Consider the following 18,449-nt stretch of genomic DNA (forward strand, 5'->3'; position numbering starts at 1 on the left):
AGTTTACCACCAACATTCTTATGTGTCCCGCACCTCCAGGGACTGCGCTTCGCATTTTGTCTCCAATGCGTGTGAGTGGCAACACGATTCCCTTCAGCCTCTTTCTTTGCGAACTCCTTCAGGTGAACTAATCACTGGAGCCGCTCATGTGAGAGACTGGCAGTTAAAAGACTCAAATGTCAAGATGTTGTTATCAGTCACATCAACAGTAACTTTGAGATGGAATAGCTCTTTGCTTTGTGTCAAATCCTTGGCGCGGAATTCTCTCCCCTCATGAAATAGAAATTGCTCACACGCTAACGCAAACTACCTTGTCCAATTGTTCACCCGTCTCATCTGGAGTCAGCTTCCAGCTTCCAACAAGGTCAAAACAGTTCAGTCACGGTCAGAAACAAGGGCAGTGTACACACCACCCCTCTAGCCACCAAATCTCGTGTGCGTTTGGTTTTGACACAAATAGGACTCGGACAGGATCCTTGGCCCGGTGGCTGAAGCCTCCTCTTGCGACTCTACGGAAGAAAGAGGTGGCAATATGCTTCTGTAAGATTTCCAACCTTACAGAGACCCTAGGCGGCAGGTCCAGTCTGTCCCGTAGGGTTAACATAAGTCGGGGTCACCTTGCCAGCAGAGGTTTGTGTTTTAGGATTGCCCTTGAGTAGGGAGCAGCCTGGTGTGTGCTGTGCAAGAATGCCTGCCCACCCGCCGTGTGGAATGTGGTCATTCTCCATCTTTGGACGGGGCACTGATGCCTGTTGCCCACTGGGGTCAAACTTGGGTGCACAAGAAAGCAATATGTCTGCTGCCTTTTCTTACTTTGGCCATGACCAAAACTTTTTGAGCCAGGTTCAAAGCCCTATTTAGAATCACCTTCACCTTTTAGGGGAAAAAAAAAGTAATAGGGTCTATTGTCCCCTGGTCCCCTGGTTGATAGAAAGCCGTTACCCTAGAAAAGTACACAGACGCCCTTGTGTGCATCCAGTATGGGATCGGAATAGAATTCCATTTTGTGGTATGTGGAAAAAGAAGTGTTTTAGAGCCAACCCACGTGTGTTTTCAAATTTCATACCAATACACATTCAGCTACAGGGGCTGCTCACTTACTTGCTGGCATGCATCCCACCGTCACATGTAATTTCTTTAGGGATTGAAGGGAATATGCAGGCGGGCAGCTAGCTGTTTAGGAAAATAAATTCATATTCTTTTGAGCCGATCTCTTGCTGTGGATGCCGGATACAATGTGTTGGTAGACATCCCCGACCAGTAGTGAGGCTTTCCTTTTTAAACATAGACTGTACAGTGATGTTTTCCCTATGTCTTCCAAGCTGAATGTGTCTATGAAAAATTACTTTTCCATATGTAAACACTGCACTGCTCCACAATCAGTAGGCTAATGACCTATCTAAAAATGCCGTATGTCACCAAACTAATTTGGCAGTGAAAACCTATTTCAGGCCCATTATTTAGTGACAGCAGTGTATACTTGAATAAATAAACTTCATTATCTATATGCTTGAAACCATGAACATCTGTGAATAAAGAGATATAGCATATTGATTTCTCTGTGGTCCTCCACTGAAATGTAGGTGGCATTACATCCGTTTACAATTTCAATGGCGTGCTGCAGTTTAGAAATAAAAAAATCGTTATCTGGAAACCTCTCAAACCAACAGAAGTGTAATCAATTTTTTATCTGTGGTTAGGCACTGGAAGTCAGTGGTGGCTTTTCTGTCCTCGATGTTCCAGTCCTCTTGTTAAAATATTTAGGGAGCTCCCATGGGAAATACTATACCTAGATTGAACCTGTTTACATTAGGAAGTGAAAAATCTGCTCTTTGTATCCCGTTAGCCGCAAACGCATCCTCCTCTCATGGAGTCGCTTCCCCTGGGGGATTATGGGATAGAGCTCTCCTCTAGTGCCTGGACACCCTTCTACAGAATGACTGAGGCCACAAGGACTTACTACTTCTGCCTCAGTGAAGATTTGAATTCAGCAAACCATTTTACAACATGCAACTTTAGCACCAATTCCGAGAGGAACATGAAGTTATGTATTCCTGATACTATTCCCTTAATGATTCTGAAAGGAAAGTAATTCTATACTGGAAAATGTGCCAGCCATCTCCCCAGGATGGCGCACATTCTGTGGGCAAGTGCAACTGACATTTAAGAGAGCATTTCTTTGTTTGTTTTGCTTTTTAATTCATTCACCTATATCGAGGCTATGCTAATGTTTAAACATAGTCAAAGCTGTGTAAAAGCAAAGAAGTACGCTCCCCACTATCAAGGAGTTTATACTTTATCTAGTCAGGAGAAGAAAAAATGCTGACAGATCACTGTCATGCAGGTTAGAAATAACACGTGCAGTAGGAGCATTACAAGGGAAGAACTATCAGACTTCTGAAATGGGCTAACTTCAGACAACAATGCGAAACAGAGAAGGCTTCATGAAGGAGGGACATTTGTGACTGACACTGAGTACACATTTATTCAGGGTCTGTAATGCGTGTCTCTAAGTAGTGGATGAGACAGATACAACGGAGCAGCAGAGAAAGCTTTTCAATAAAAGGTTCCACAAACATTAATGAAGTATAAGCCTCTGAAGAGGGATGGGGTTTGATGAACATACAGAACTGGAGGCCACAATGGAAAGCATCTCCGACTGAGGTCAAAGAGGCCCCGATGACGCGATGAGTCCTGGTAGTAGAGTGGGTTATGCACTGACTGCTCTGTCTTTACGGACAAAAGATGAAGCAATCTGATTCTTCACAGATTGACAGCCCTGGGAACAGCTTAGAAGAGTTCTACTCTGCCCGATGGGTCACTGTGCTTGGAACTGATTCATCAGCAGTGGTGTGAAAAATTAACGTGCTCGACTCCCAACCTCGAGATTGGAGATTCAGGCTCACTCAGAAGTCTGGGTTCCCAACTGAAGAAGTCTCATTGCAATCTACTTCTCCAAACTCCGCAATTAGCAGCCTCAGGGAGCCCAGTCCTATTTTGTCACAAATAGGCTCTCTGTGTGTAGCTGCTGACTGAAGAGTAACTGGTTCCTGGGAGGGTGGACATGGGGATGGCCGACAGTGGGACACACTGAGCATGAATGCAGAAGGAAAAGACGGAAGATGCACTTTCCCCCAAGACAGTAGGAAGATGCACTTTCCCCCAGACACACATTCAGGGACGACTGAGGTGATTTTACTTGAAACCTAAACTGTTTGAGCTTCATTGACTCATTGGACTTCTGATTCAATATAAGAACTATGGATTCAGAAAGCGGTACTGGACGGAGGGAAAACGAATCATTGACCACCAACCATAGACCAGTCACTTTACATGCATGGCTTCATTCAGTTCTGCAGAGTTCCTATTTTACAGATGAGAGAAGTGAAGTCTTGAATAGCAGAACAATTAGGGGAAACATTACTTACAAGTATAAAATATTTATACTGGAAAATTAGAGTACCGTAGATACTCGAGTGTAAGCTGACCCGAAAAAATTAGCCAAGGCACCTGATTTTACCACAAAAACTGCATTAAAAATGTGGTGGAAAACTCGATTTATCCATTCATATATATGGAATATCTGATAATTAGGGTAGAGATTAGCCAGATTTTCAAAAGAGAAAAAGAGGGAGAATGAAGCTAATCTCTGTGGAATCGTACTAATTCTGCAAGACAGATCAAAAGAGATTAGCCTATTCTCCCAAAGACAAACTGTGGGATAGGCATAGAGCAAGGATCCGAATATGTATGCAGAGATGTTCACATCAATGTACATGTCATCAATGTAAAGCACAGGAAAGAAACCAGATGTGAGTTCCACAGTGGACATGTCTGACTCCATATTGCTTCAGAATCAAGTCACATCAGACTCCACAGCAGCTCTTTCCCTGGGTCTGCTGTGAATGGCTGTCATATAGACGTGAGGTTTAACTCTCTCAGTGATCTTGATGCCTTAAAATACTGGGGACCACTCTGTAGATTACAGTTACGTATTTAATACAAATTTATTGACTCTCTGATAAGCATGGAGAATACAATCCCAAACAGTCACTGCTTTTCAGGAGGGACCAGTCTAGAGGAAAGATGCATTTTAAATGGATTGATAGCTACGCAAAGGGAATAGAAGGGCAAGCTCGTTGAACCCTGAGAGCAAAGGCCCTCAGAACATAATTTAAGTATAAATTAATCCAGGTGGCCAGGAAGTATATTACCTGAGGACATGACCTTTGAGGTGGTGGGGGAATGAGGGGAGAAAGGATGAATGCTGGGGGGGAAGGATGAAGAAAAAGCAAACAAACAAAAACAAAGCCCGAAACCCAAACACCCCAAGCTCACGGCCAAGGAGTTGATTCTGACTCACGGTGACCTTAGGGCAGGGTAGAATTGCCTCTGTGGGTTTCTGAGGCAGCAATTCTTTTTTTTCTTCTAGTTTATCTTTATTGATTGATTTTAAAAACCATTTTATTGGTAGTTAATACAGATATCATATCATTCAAACTTGTGAAGAAACAACCAACCAAAAAATTGGAGTTGGACAGGAATAGTATTTTCTCTTAGGTCTTTTGTCATTGTGTGTGTGCCTCTTTTTCTTATTCATTCTACATAAAAATTCATATTTCCAACTGCTTTGGGACACAAAATGCCTGCCATCAGCTAGAGTGGGGGGTTTGCCCTCTGAGCCCATGCCCATGCAGAGTACTCTTTATTGTCTGTTCACTGACATGACTGGCCTGGTCCTAGAGGCCTTCCCATTGGGGACACTGTTGTGGTTATGTGCTGTAGTGTTGTTTCCCACCTCTAGTAAGTGACCCTCTGGGACTTATGGGGGTTCCGTGTACTCGAGTCTTGCTGGGAGCAGAGTGCCCAGTGCATTTGCTCACAGAGCGACTGGCACATTGGAACAAGTAACCTTGTGGATCGCAGTGGAACCGTTCATCACTGCACAGCCAGGCATTGGCTGACTAGTCCATCACATGACTAGCCTGGTCCCACTTTTTGCTTTTGGAATGCTAGCCTATGAAACTCCTACAGAGTTTAGCAAAATCTGCTCCATGGCCTTGTGTTGAATTATGCAGTTTAGGACTGATATTTCAGATAATCTGAAGTTAAGTACATCAAATACCACTCCAAGATTCTGGTAAATGGCGATGTCTTAATTTTGTAATTTGCAACATAAACGGGGAAGTAAGAAGAAAGAAAGAAAAAACTAACTACAATTTCAAATAACCCCCCCCCCCCCAAAGACTCTAGAAGTAAATCTGGTGTAATTAGAAGAGCTTACTTGGTGATTTGGTTTCCTTTAAAATCATTTTTGTTCAAAACCATTTAATGGGAGTCAATGCAGATATCCTATCGTTCCATAGCTCACAGACACCCTGGGAATAATTGTGAGGATGGCATAGGACCGACCAGTAGTGTGTTGTCCTATTGTGTCTTGGTCCCTGTGAGTGGGAACCCACTTGGTGGCACCGAGCCCCGCCACCAGTAAGTGTGCAGGGAGGGATTCCAACATATGGAGATTATATTGTGGACAAGTGAGTCTAGGGTTGTATGCAACATGGCTTATACATACTCATGACGTTAGTTAACAGACTCCAGTCAAATTCTTACAATAACTGGTCTTAGTCATGGCAATATTACAGTAGGGAATTATCACTAATCAAAACTCTTGAAATTCACTGCCATCGAGTCGATGCTAACTCATGTTACTGCTCCTGTGTGTTCCCAAAACTACAATTCTTTATGGGAGAAGAAAGCCCTATCTTTCTTGCTCAGGGCAGCTGGTGATTTTGAACTGCTGACCTTTCAGTTAGCAGCCTAACGCATAACCACTGCATCACCAGGGTCCCTTCCCTTGCTAACATATATCTGCCATGGTGCAATTAAAATATAATAGTCTTAAACATTTGTACTCCAATGTTTTCAGTTAAGTTCCATTCTAGTGATTCACATACACACATGCACAAAAGTGACTGAAATTTAGTACTGTCCACTGGAGGTGAGAAATGCAAGGAGGGAAAAATCGTGCGAAATACTAAAAGGAATCAAAAAGATCACTGTGTATTGAGTCTTTCCCCCTCCATACACTTTCCCTTTCTTCAAGAAACAAAAAGAACCCTCATAAACACCTGCATTTATAGCCTATAAATCATATTTTTGAATTATTGGAAACCCCGGTGTTCTCTGAAAATGAAAAGATCGCAGACAAAAATGATAAAAATAGCTAAAACCCTTGACTGCTCACAAAGGTATCAGCAGATAATTCAATTTGAGGAGTGAAGCAAACAGATGAAGTGTGAGTGACTCCCTGACAATGCAGACCAGAGAGAAAAAGACTCAAGAGGCAGCCTCACAAATAATCGATGTTAAAATATCTCCAAGCTTTTGAAGACAGGGGATTTGAAAATACATCTTTAAATCCATAATTTGTTATTCAAACTACTTCATTACAACTTCTAATGTAGAAGACTTTAACTTATCGCCCCCCCCCCCCGCCCTCGCCCTTTTCCATCTTGGCTCTGAGAACCAAGATCACAGTAAGAAAGATGGGGTCACAGGCACTGTGCTGTGGACACAACAGGTTTTATGGGCTAGAGGGAATTCCAATGAGTGCACAGTTATAGCAAAATCTTTATATCCTGTGAGGTTACATAATTCTTTCAGTAATGTGCTAGGTTGCAGACATTTATATAACTTGTCCAGCTTCGGCACCGACTCAGAGTTCCTCTCTCAGCAACACAATGGCCATAATCGTACCCATTATAGCCGCTATTCTTCTCAATTGAAAAGGCACAGTGAAATCCTGGGGATGAAGCTGTGCCTTGATTGGCTGTTAAATTGCGATCAATGAGAGTATTTGTGCCATAATTTTACAGCCAAGCAAGAATGGGCCATCCTGGTGGTAAGTCAGCATGCACACGCCATCAAAACTGAAGAGTCTCACTTGGGTAACTGAACTGAATTTTCTTTAAGACAACGGGGTACAATAGAAACTACATTAACAAAAATTCTGTTTGTACATCGTTATGGATTGAATTGTAGGCTCCCCCCCAAATATGTATCAAGTGGTTGGGCCATGATTCTCAGCAGTATGAATTATTTTCCATTTTGTGATCTATGTGATTATCTTATGTGTTCTAATTCCTAATATATTGCCCCTATGTACAAGAGAAGGTAACGTTTTCTGACTTTGTAACATCGCATTCATTTCTGTGTTTGGGCTTCTTGTTACAGCCACTGTGTCAATTCATCTCAATGAGGGTCTTCATCCCCCCCGCCCCGACCTTCTAGATTAGAGGCAGTAATGATAATAATGCGGGATACAATCCACTGGACCAAGCTGTATGAGGAGCCAATGTCTTCTGAGACAGTAAAGCAATTAAACAAGCAAGCAGAGAGAACGGACCTAACTACAATCAAGAAAGAAAAGTCTGATGTGGAGCATTTCCTCTGGACCCAGTTTCCCTGAACGGAGACCTCCTAGACCCAGAGGACAATTGATGCCAAAGTCCAAGGTAAGCCAGTCACATGGATGTTGACAGGAGACAAGAACTTCCCTACCGCGCTGACAGAGAGAAAGCCTTCTTGTAGAGCAGGTCTTCTGAATTTGTACTTCTAGACAATTAAACTCTGAGAAAATAAATTTCTGTTTGTTAAAGCACCCACTTGTGGTATTTCTGTTACAGCAGTACTAAATAGGGAAGAGACATCTTTCTTCCATCTCCTTCCAAAGAAAGACCATCTGCACAAGGACAAGGTCTGGAAAAATGGTGACTTGCCTCTAAATTTCGGTGTATCAAGTTAGGAAATAAAACTAAGGTTTCTATTTCCTTTTGATTTAAAGGCACATGAAAATGACAAACGGTGCAAATCATTTTCAGAATTCAGCAAACTTTTCTATAAAGGTCCAAATAGTAAATATTTTGGACTTGTGGGAAATGTGGCAGATGTTACATCTTCTAACTAAAAATAAAGAAGGTCTTTAAAACTATAAAAATCGGGCAAGACCAGGCTGTGGGCTAACTTTGGTGGTGCGACATGCTGACCCTTGATTTATAGAAATGCTTACAGTTGTGAATGACAAACAGGCAAATCCAGCACTGTACACATCTTGGATCTTCTCTCTAGGTGCTTGGCCCACCTACGTAAAGAAATGAAAAGGTATACCCTGATTTTCAGACTAAGGTCTTCAAGCAGTGGCTAGGACTGTTTCTCCATAGCATGGCTTGAAAATAAATACAAGCAATAGTAAGTACTCTTCTGTTTGTGCATCTCTGCGACTGGCTTTGCAGACTGTCATTCGTGGTCTCTTAGGTTCATAAAGGGTCACAGAGAAAAAGAAACAAACGGAGAAAAGATTTCTTTCTGAAAGACTCCCCAAAAGCCCAGAACACTCATTTACGCACACACACAACTAGATCACTTCTAGCGACTGTACACAAAGTCAGCCTGTCTAGTATGACAACTTTCCTTGTCCTAAGAAGAATTAGTTGAAAGTGTGCTTCAATGTGAAACTACTTCTAGCCTCTCAGTTGCTGCTCAAATCGTTGTAGCCCAAGTACTGGGCTATCTCATGACTATTTTCTCTTTGCCACTAATGATATTGCAAGAAGTGTCTTTGCAATGTTGCTACATGGGGTTGTCATGCTCTTGACATGCCATCTTGCATTTAACATTCAAGAAATGTATTTGCCTTTTGTTTATAATGATCAGAGAAATGATGGGACACGTACTCTCTGCTGGGAGTCCTGGTAGCATAGTGGTTAAACATCGGGCTGCTAATCATAAAGGCAGCAGTTAGAAACCACCCTCTGCTCTTAGGTGTAAAGCCGAGGCTTTCTACTTCTGTAAACACCTACACCTTTCGGAACCCCACAAAGGCAATTCTAGCCTGTCCTTTAGGGTTGCTAGGAGCCAGAATGGACTCCATGTATGGTGGCTTGTGTGCAGCAGGAAACTATGCCACTGATGTTCAAACACCTGCGTGGTCATCAGGGGAGAAGAGGTTGTTTTGGAGCTTCCAGACTAAGAAAAACTAGAAAGAAAGGCCTAGCCATCTACTTCTGAAAACGAGCTCATGAAAATGTTGTGGATCAACAAAACAATGTCTAACACACTTACCTTGAACATATCAGAAAGGGTTAATTGCTTGAGGAAGAAATCGAGTTTGGTAGAGTGTCGCCAAAATGTGAGGGAGAAGTTTGGTAAGATGAATTGGCATGACAGCTAGCTACAACACGGGACTTGAACATGAGGATGGTATGATCATGAGGACTGTATTAGACTAAGCAACATTTTGCTCTGTTGTACACAAGATCGCTATAAGTCAGAATCAACCCGACAGCAGCTACCTATTATTAAATATTTATTTCAGTTATCATCAATCTATCTATCATCTATCGTTTAATTATCATATACTAGACACTCTTCTGTTTTATATAAGTGCATCAACTCTGTGATGGTTTCCATAAGTCAAATTGGCCAGGCTATGATTCTCAGTATTTTGGCAGATATTTGGCAGATACTAATTAATCCCATTCCATTGTCTGAATCTGAGGTGAGCAATCAATTGAGAGAGGGGTTTCCTTTGGGTCATGGCCAGTCTTCAGTAAGTAAGTAGATGCTCTGGTGAAGCTCACTCAGTTTTAACCCTACACTTATCTGCCCCCATAATCAAAGAAGCCATGTTTTTAAACTAAATATCTCCCCATTTATATACACTTCATGGGTTTTCTTCTCTAGAGAACCTAGGCTAAGATAAACCTTACGAAGTCAGCACTACTATTATCTCCATTTTATAGATAAAGGAAGCAAAGAGCCAAGAATCCACCAGTTATTTTAAATGCTCCCTCGGTGTGGTAGGCATGGAATCCTAAGTTTAGACAATTTCTCCATTTCTCCTCAGTCCCAAGTATCTTCTGTGTGGGCCAGTGTTCTTAGTGTATTTGTTTCCAGATGGTTTGGGTCAAAACTTGCTCAACTGATGGTCCTGGTACAGTTTGCATAGTGCGTACAGATACCTTGTTTGTATCATTTGAGAGCTTTAGAACTTGCAAATAGGTGGCTCTAGGTAAACCTAGTGTGCATCATGTTGTTGTTGTTGTTGTTGTTAGGTGCTTTGGAATCAGTCCCAACTCATAACGGCCTTATGTACGAAGAACGAAACATCACCTGATCCGGCACCATCCCCTCACGATTGCCGCTCGATTTGACAGGACTGTGGCCGTCACTGTGTCCTTCCAGCTCATGCAGGGCTTTCCTCTTTTGCTGCCTCTCTACTTTACCCACCGTGATGTCCTTCCCCAGCTAACCCGTCCAAAGTACATGAGAACAAGTCTAGCCATTCTGGCCTCTGGGAGCATTCTGCCTTACACCTTTTAAGACAGATCTTTCTGTTCTTGTAGTAGTCCATGGTACGTTTCAATATTCCTCTGCAACGCCATAGTTCAAATGCATCAGTCTTCTTTGGTCTGCTGTGTTCAAAGTCCAACTGTCACTTGCATCTGAGGCAATTGAACACTTTACAGACGTCTTGTGCAGTAGATTTACCTTATGCAATGTGACTTTTGATCTCTTGACTGCTGCTTCAGTGAAAACTGATTGTGGATAAAAACAAGATGAAATCCTTTACAACCTCAGTTTTTTCCCCTCTATTTATCATAGCTTACTGGTTCAGTTGGGAGGATGTTTGCTTTCTTTTCATGAAGTTATAATCCGTGCTGAAGCTGAAATCCTTGCTCTTCATCAAGTGCTTCAAGTCTTCCTCGCTTTCAGTAAGCAAGGCTGTGGCATCTGCATATTGCAGGTTGTTTATAAGGCTTCCTCCAGTCCTGCATTCTTCTTCACATAGCCCAGCTTCTCTGGTTATTGATCAACATAGAGATCAAATAATTATGGTGAGAGAATTCAACCTGGACACACACCTTTCCTGATTTTAAGCCATGCGGCGTTCCCTTAGTCTGTTCACACAACTGCCTCGTGACTCCTGTAAATATTCCTCATGAGGACAATGCAGTGTTCTGGATTCCGCTTTCTTCTCGAGGCGATCCATAGTTTCTTATGGTCCACACAATCAAACACCGTGGCAGAGTTCATAAACCACGAGTGAACATCTTCTGGTATCCTCTGATTCCAGCCAAGGTCCGTGTGAGAGCAGCAATGGTGCCGCCGGTCCCACGTCCTTTTTTGAGTGCCACCAATGCTCTTGGATGAGCTCCAGCAACATTTTTCTTGCATGTGACATTGCTGAGATTGTTTAGAATTTGTTTATTCTGTTGGGTCACCTTTCTTTGGAAAGGGAACAAATCAAGGGTGGAATTAAAATAACTTAACAACTGGTTTGCTCTTCTAATGACAGTTGTAAGTATAAAAAAAGATATGTGGAAAGGTTGTTTATTATTTCATGCAGTTAATTCTTAAGTAAGAACAATAAAAGAAGCATACAATCCTAGATAATAAGATGGCATTTTAAAATATTCTTGTGAAATATTAAAGAATGCCTGACAAAACCTGAAAAAAGCTGTGAAGATATTCACATATTGCTCCTTCGTTGGCATCCACCCTATGTCTTGCTTTCATGCCAGCGTCATTGGCTGCGTGATTTATCACCAACCATATTTTCACAGTAGAAGTAGGATTACATTCCTTTAGAAGTGGGAAAATTAGAGGCTGGCAATTGTGCTTGACACATTACAAAAAATTAGGTGACTTCTTACCTCTGAACCTATTGTGTTCCTCTTTGAAAAACCCCTTTCCACTTCTGCTAAGCTTTCAGCAATTGCTCGGACAATATTTTTAGTTCTTTGAACGCTTTCAGGAATTGCACAATCCACTCATAGTATTTTCTGAACAAATGACAGCGTGTCACCCTCTGATTATTTGGCATTTTTTTCTCTTTACCTTATATGGTCATTCACTGAAGTAACCAACACAAGAGAATACCAATGTAGTATTTCATCTAAGTATAACAATTTTGATGAAATGAATAAGTAAATAAGCATTGTTCTGTCTAATTTTTCATACCTATGGATAGAATGAACATTACTATGGGTGTTTAGAAAATGCCTTTACACAGAACATCGAAAAAGAATAAGGAGTAGAAATGTATGCTGTCCACCTTGGGGAAGTGCCTTAGAGAGAATCCTAATGTCAAGTGCCATTTTAAGAATGGGTTTGCAAAACTCAACAAAAAATTAGGTATAAGTTCTGCCAAACTGGTGCAAACTGTTGAATCCCAGCACTGGTACTCATGTGGGTCTCTTCCCATCAGTTCACCAGGAAGCTGTCTTCCAAATTTCCTGGCATAGATGAGTAAGTGGCTCCCGGGCTTTGTCAGCTTGTGAAACATTTCAGTGGGTGTTCCATCCATTCCTGGAGCCTTGTTTTCGGCTAATGCTCTCCGTACAGCTTGAACTTCTTCCTTGAGCACCATTGGTTGTGGCTCACATGCTACCTCCTGAGATGACCTTTTGCTTCCTTCATGTATGATGTTCTTGATGTCACCCCCCAGCTAGACAGACCATTTTTGATTAGTGTCTAATGTACCACATCTGTTCTTAAGGTGCTCTCGAAATCTGGGTGGGATATTCACAAGGTAGTCGTTTTGGTTCTCGCGGACTTGTTTTCTCTTTCTTCAACTTCAACCTGCACGTGACCATGGACAATGGATGGTCTGTTCCACAGTTGGCCCCTGGCCCGCTCTTAGCAGCGGATAGTCACTTTTTCATCTTCTCTTCCCACAGATGGAACCCGTTTGATTTCTGTGTATTCCACCTGGAGGAATCGGTGCATCTTTGAAAAAGGTATTTGCTAAGAACCAGATGAGTGTGCATCGTGTTGCTGTTCGGTGCCATCAAGTAAGGGCCAATCCATTTTGACCCTGCGCACACAGAAAGGAACACTGCCTGGTCCTGAGCCATCTCACAATAGCTTTATGCGTGAGCCCATTGTTGCAGGCACTGTGCCAATCTTCTATAGAGGGCCTTTCTTTCTTTTTTTGTTTTGTGCTTTTGCTGCACTGCTACTTTACCAAGCATGAAATCCTTCTCTAATGGTAGAGCTCCTGGTATCACAGCAAAATCCTCCAGGCAGCATGGCACAGCACACTGACAGACAAGTGGTGGGTGTGCATTGTAGTATCACTATTACTGTCCATTGCTTTCAATCGTTTACATGCGAACACTGAAAAACGATACGTTCAAAGAAAAATCTTAACCTTTGAATCCTCTTTAAGATTCCAAAGCTCTGGCAAACCTGGGCTTGCATGCTGCCACCGAGGTAATTGGCTTCATCAGTTCCCTTTATCCTGGGCAAGTGCTTTCCAGTTTACTTCCCGTCCACACATCACTCCACACATTGGCATTATCTGCCTAGCTCCGGAGGGCTTTTGAGTTAGAAATTCCTAATAGACAGACTACTTTTCTATGTTCCCCGTAACAGAGCACACTGTGTTGTGATTCTTTGGGAAAATGTATAGACCTAGTCAGAGCATGCCATGTTGGAGACTTATATCCTAGTAGTGTAATTTAATAACCTCCCCCATTCTTTCCTTTGTACTCATCTATTATCCCAGGCATTTACCAGCTAAGGAAGCATTTGGCGGTTTCTTAATGTGCTAGACTCTTTCCGTTCCTTTGCTTTCCTGAGTAGCTGAGTCAGCTTTCTTACTGCTTACATGACTTAGGTAATACATGTCTGTGGATATTTTCTGGTCTCCTTCATAAAAGTAAAAAAAAAAAAGCAATTGTCAGAAATGATCAGGCTCTGATTAAATAAAAATGCTATTGAGAGTTAGGTAGACACTGTAAATGTGGCATGGATAATTTGTTAGCACGTCTGCCAACTGACTTTAGTAGCTTTAAATTGTGGATCCATTTGTGGAAGCACACCACTCTGGAAATATCATCCTAGTTTGCAAATCTGACAGCAGTAGCTGTTTCCGAATGTGTCTGACATTACTTTCTACATTGTTTTACGCCAATCACGTTGACGGCAAACCCCTTATTACCACGCGTGATTGTCGAAAATGGTAACATGTATTTGTTTAGCTTTTTATTTTAGAATCAGCAGGCTATCACTCACTTTATTAATCATATAGCCACTGGTTTCAAGGATTATAGCCACTGGTTTCAAGTTTATCTAATTGCTACTGCTCAAAAACGGAGAACTCAGTAATGCCGCTATGCCCTGTCCATTGAGGAAGCATTGTTCTGAAGGACGTTGCACTTGTTATTGAGAAAAGAGTGGTTTTCAATGTATTTATTTTCTATTGAAAACAGTGCCTGGGTGGCTTTCTACATTCTGTTTCTAGAGGTTTCCCTGGTGAAGACCATCAGGCGGCCCTTTCTTTTTGCATCATGCCATCCTTTGCTTTCGACATTTAGGAGCCTTGTCCTTTCTTATGTTTCCAGAGATCTCCCTGGCAGGAATTCTTGCATTTGCCATAAAATTAAAACTCCATTTGTTAACTCACACCCCATCATTTTTATTAGCCCAGCAGAAAAGTCAATATTTCTAATTTGTTGCCTCTGGATTTATGCCAGCTCTGCTGTAGAACAACAGCCCCAAAGAGCAACGTAATATACACTAACTAGACTCTATAAAGATGGAAAAGGAAAGTCAAAATAATAAAAAAATAACTTGGAAATCAGAGATATGTGAAACGATCGGAACCACGGAGTCATAGCAGCCGGAGCAGATTTTTGTCTTTTAGAAAGGGATGTCCTTAAAGCCTTCGGAATTACGACGAGAAGCTGGGTGATCAGTCTTCTTTTCCTGGGACCCTCATGCTGGGTCTTTTCCCAGACACGCCCCCCCCCCCCCCGAGCTCATCGTGTTGGGGGAAGCCCAGTACAATATCAAGAAACCTCCAACCCAACCTCTCTTTTACCTAGTACCTAATTCAGCTTGTCTCTCTTTGCAATATTTCAGTTTCCTTATTTGTAAAATGGGAGTGGCTGAGACTTCAGACAAGCACACTATCATCTAGTTGCTTCTGACTCATAGTGATCCTATAAGGCAGAATGCAACTTTCTAGAGTTTCCAAGATGGTAAATCTTTATGGAAGCAGATAGATACCTCTTTCTTGCTTGGATTGGCTGGTAGATTCAAACCCTGAACTGGTTAGTAGTCCAAAGAGTCACTCACTATACCCTAGTGCCTCTTGATGGAGACTTGGTGCATATATTATTGCGCTTAAGTTGCATGATTCTGAGTTCTGAGTATATTACATATGTGTATGTATATACAAGTCCAACCTGAGGTACCTTGGAAGAAAGACCTGGAGATCTACTTTAAAAAACTATCCATTTAAAGCACGATGGAACACAGTTCTACTCTGACAAGTATGGGGTCACCATGTGTCAGATGCAACTTGATGTCAATTAGTATTTAATGTAAACAATATAGCTATATTTTTAAAAGAAGATGGAATAGAAAGTGTATAAGTCATAGTAAAAGACTGAGTCATCAGAACTGCTGAAAAATCTAATTCTATCACCCAGTACTACTACCTTTGTGCACAATAAAAGTAACTCTGAAAATACAGAGAGAGGGCTGGTGTCCAGCTCCTCCTCCTACTTGCTGTACAAATACAGGTGAAATTATAGCCCTGCTGTTTTCCCCCTTTTCAAACTATTACTTATTCTATCTCAAGGTTGTGGTGGAGAAAAGTTCCCATGTAATGTATAAGCCATGCGTTATAGGAAAAAATGTAAGCCACATATTTTAAGAAAGGAATATATGGAAGAAACAACATTTCATTCTACCTCTTACTTGTGCTCGTTCATTAAAATTAAATGATGAGTTGCAAATACAGCTGAGCCTCTGGAGACAATATGTCTCCTCTCTAGTGCTCAGATTCCTTCTTCTGCTGATTGTGCTTGTTATTGTCCATGAGCCAAGTAAAGCCTGCTCCCCTGAAGGTCTGAACCTGCCCAGAGTTTTCATGGAAGAAAAGGCATTCTTCTTTTTACCAACCCAAAAACTTCTCCTATAAATACATGTTGCACGGTTTGTTAACTGAATTTCCTTACATCTAGCTTACAGATATTTTATCCACTTAATTTATGAATTACTTTAAAAATCATTTTATTAAGACATAACCCAAATATCATGCCATTCAATAGTTTAGCCATATCAAGAAGGGTTGTACAACTGCTACCAAAAGTAGTTTCAAAGCATTGTCTTCCTTCTTGTGCTACTTGATATTACATTAGCTGCCCATGACTCCCACCTCCCAGCCATACTCCCAGGAAACCTCACTCTAGTTGTTGTCTCTATAGAGTCACACAGCCTGGGCTCACATACCAGAAAGCAGAGAAAAACACACAATAGAGCGTCAAGAAGGCTACCATCCGTAGTGAAATACAACAGAGATAAACTCCAGTTTGGGGGAAAAAATCAGAAAATATTAAAAAACAGAACAAACTCAAAGTATGTTAAAAGAGAGATCAAATTATAAGGTTTTAACCGTTGAAGTCAGATGTGTAGATCCTGAAAGTGTAATTTGGGCTTCCACTGCCATCTTTCTGCAAACCAGAATTTCACAATTTCAATTTCATAATTTAAGCTCTGATACCATTCCCTCCTTTGGATTTGAATTATACTATTTACAATCCTTGGATAACATACATGTGCATTTTTCACGTGGACTTAGTTGACCTCTTCCTTAGATGGCTGCTTGCTTTAAAACAAGCCTTTAGGACCTCAGATGTTATTCTTACTGATAGCTGGGTACCGTGTAGTTACTTCACCACATTTTGCTATAGCATCCATGTCTTCTGTGTTTCCTTTTCATGAGTGTGTGTATTGAGCAAAGCCATGTCACAAGAACTAATTGTTCTTAGATGGAGCTAGGAGTAAGTGTGAGTCCCAAATCTTCCTATGTCAACGGCTTCTGTATTCCTCTGGTTCATCTTAGCGGCATTTTGTTATTTTATGTTAGCAAACATGATCCATCATCACCCTGGAACATAAGGTCCTTCTGTTTTTAGGGTCATTGACTTAGTCCATGGTAATATATTTAGAAAAACAACTGAGACTCGGAGATTAAACACGTGTAGGATAGCTCCACATTGCAACACATGGATCACTGACTGCACAGATTAGATCCTGACATAACTGGACACGATTTACACAAAAACGGAAGTCGGTGGTCAGGCAAAACTTAAATGATATTCCATGACAATGTCAGACCCAGGTCTGCCAGAATGACATTCTTATTTGTTCCAAAAAATTGATTATTGTTGAGCCAATTTTCCAGCGCGGTTCTATTTTTCACACTTGAGGCTACCATTAGGTGGAGGTTGACTCATTTGATAGTAGGTAAGAAAACCATAGAATCTGTCTATCTATCTATCAAGGATCTATCTATCTATCTATCTATCTATCTATCTATCTATCTATCTATCTATCTATCTATCATTCACCTGTATGGTTATCTGTCTATCATCTATTCATTAGCAAAAGACATGTATGTGCCTCCTCTTTTGCTTTCTACCTCAGGTGCTGCCATCTGGAGCACCCTGGTTAGTTGCTGTGAAAACTACAAACTGTCTCTTGGCTCTCCTTTTCCTTCACAGCGCATATGCAATCTGCTGACGAATAAACTCAATTCTATCACACCCCCTTTCTTTAAGAACTCCCGGCCTCCCCACTCGCTTGTCCGGAGACAGCAAAGACCTGCTGCCAGTTCTCTTCTGAACTCTGTCCTTCCCACTGCATCCATTCCCAACACAGACACTAGAGTGAGCTAGCTACAACACTCACTTAACTCAGGGCACATCTAGCTTACATTGCCACCGTTCCTCATCATCTGAAAGTAATTATATCTGGCATACAGTGATATATTTGAGGAGCACCTTGTGTATCTACAGCCTCGCCACTCAATCTGTTCCTTCCCCACAGGCCATAGCTGTGCCATTCTTAAACGCTGACACTTTTTGAATGGCGAAAGCAGACCACGCTCTTCTTTTTAACCTCTATTCATTCCTTAAAGCTCTTAAATCTGCCAAGTGATTTCTACATATCTTTACTAATCCCACTCCCCAAGATTTTGTATTCCCCAATGCCTTTTCATAACATCCTTCCTGTACACATTACTATTGCTGAATTGATCCCATTTATTATAATTAGCTGCCCAGAAGTCTAGCTCTGTGCTCTTTGAAGATATGCTCATTCATCTTTGAATACCGAAAACTTAATGCTCTGCCTCTTATATAGCGCATGCTTAATAACGGTGTTGAAAAATGCATAATATAAGACAGGGAAAATGTAAGCCAACAAAATAGAAGTGATATAACATGTCCATTATTGGTCAGAACCACCCAAAAAATAGTAAGCCAGTTCTACTGAAGCTGCTGGAATATATGTGGGTCAGAATGGGTTGGATGATTAGAGACATGAAACTGAAAAGGCAGATGGACCTAGACAGTAACTGCTGCAGAATG

Source organism: Tenrec ecaudatus, chromosome 8, assembly GCF_050624435.1.
Source record: "Tenrec ecaudatus isolate mTenEca1 chromosome 8, mTenEca1.hap1, whole genome shotgun sequence".
Lineage (NCBI taxonomy): Eukaryota > Metazoa > Chordata > Mammalia > Afrosoricida > Tenrecidae > Tenrec > Tenrec ecaudatus.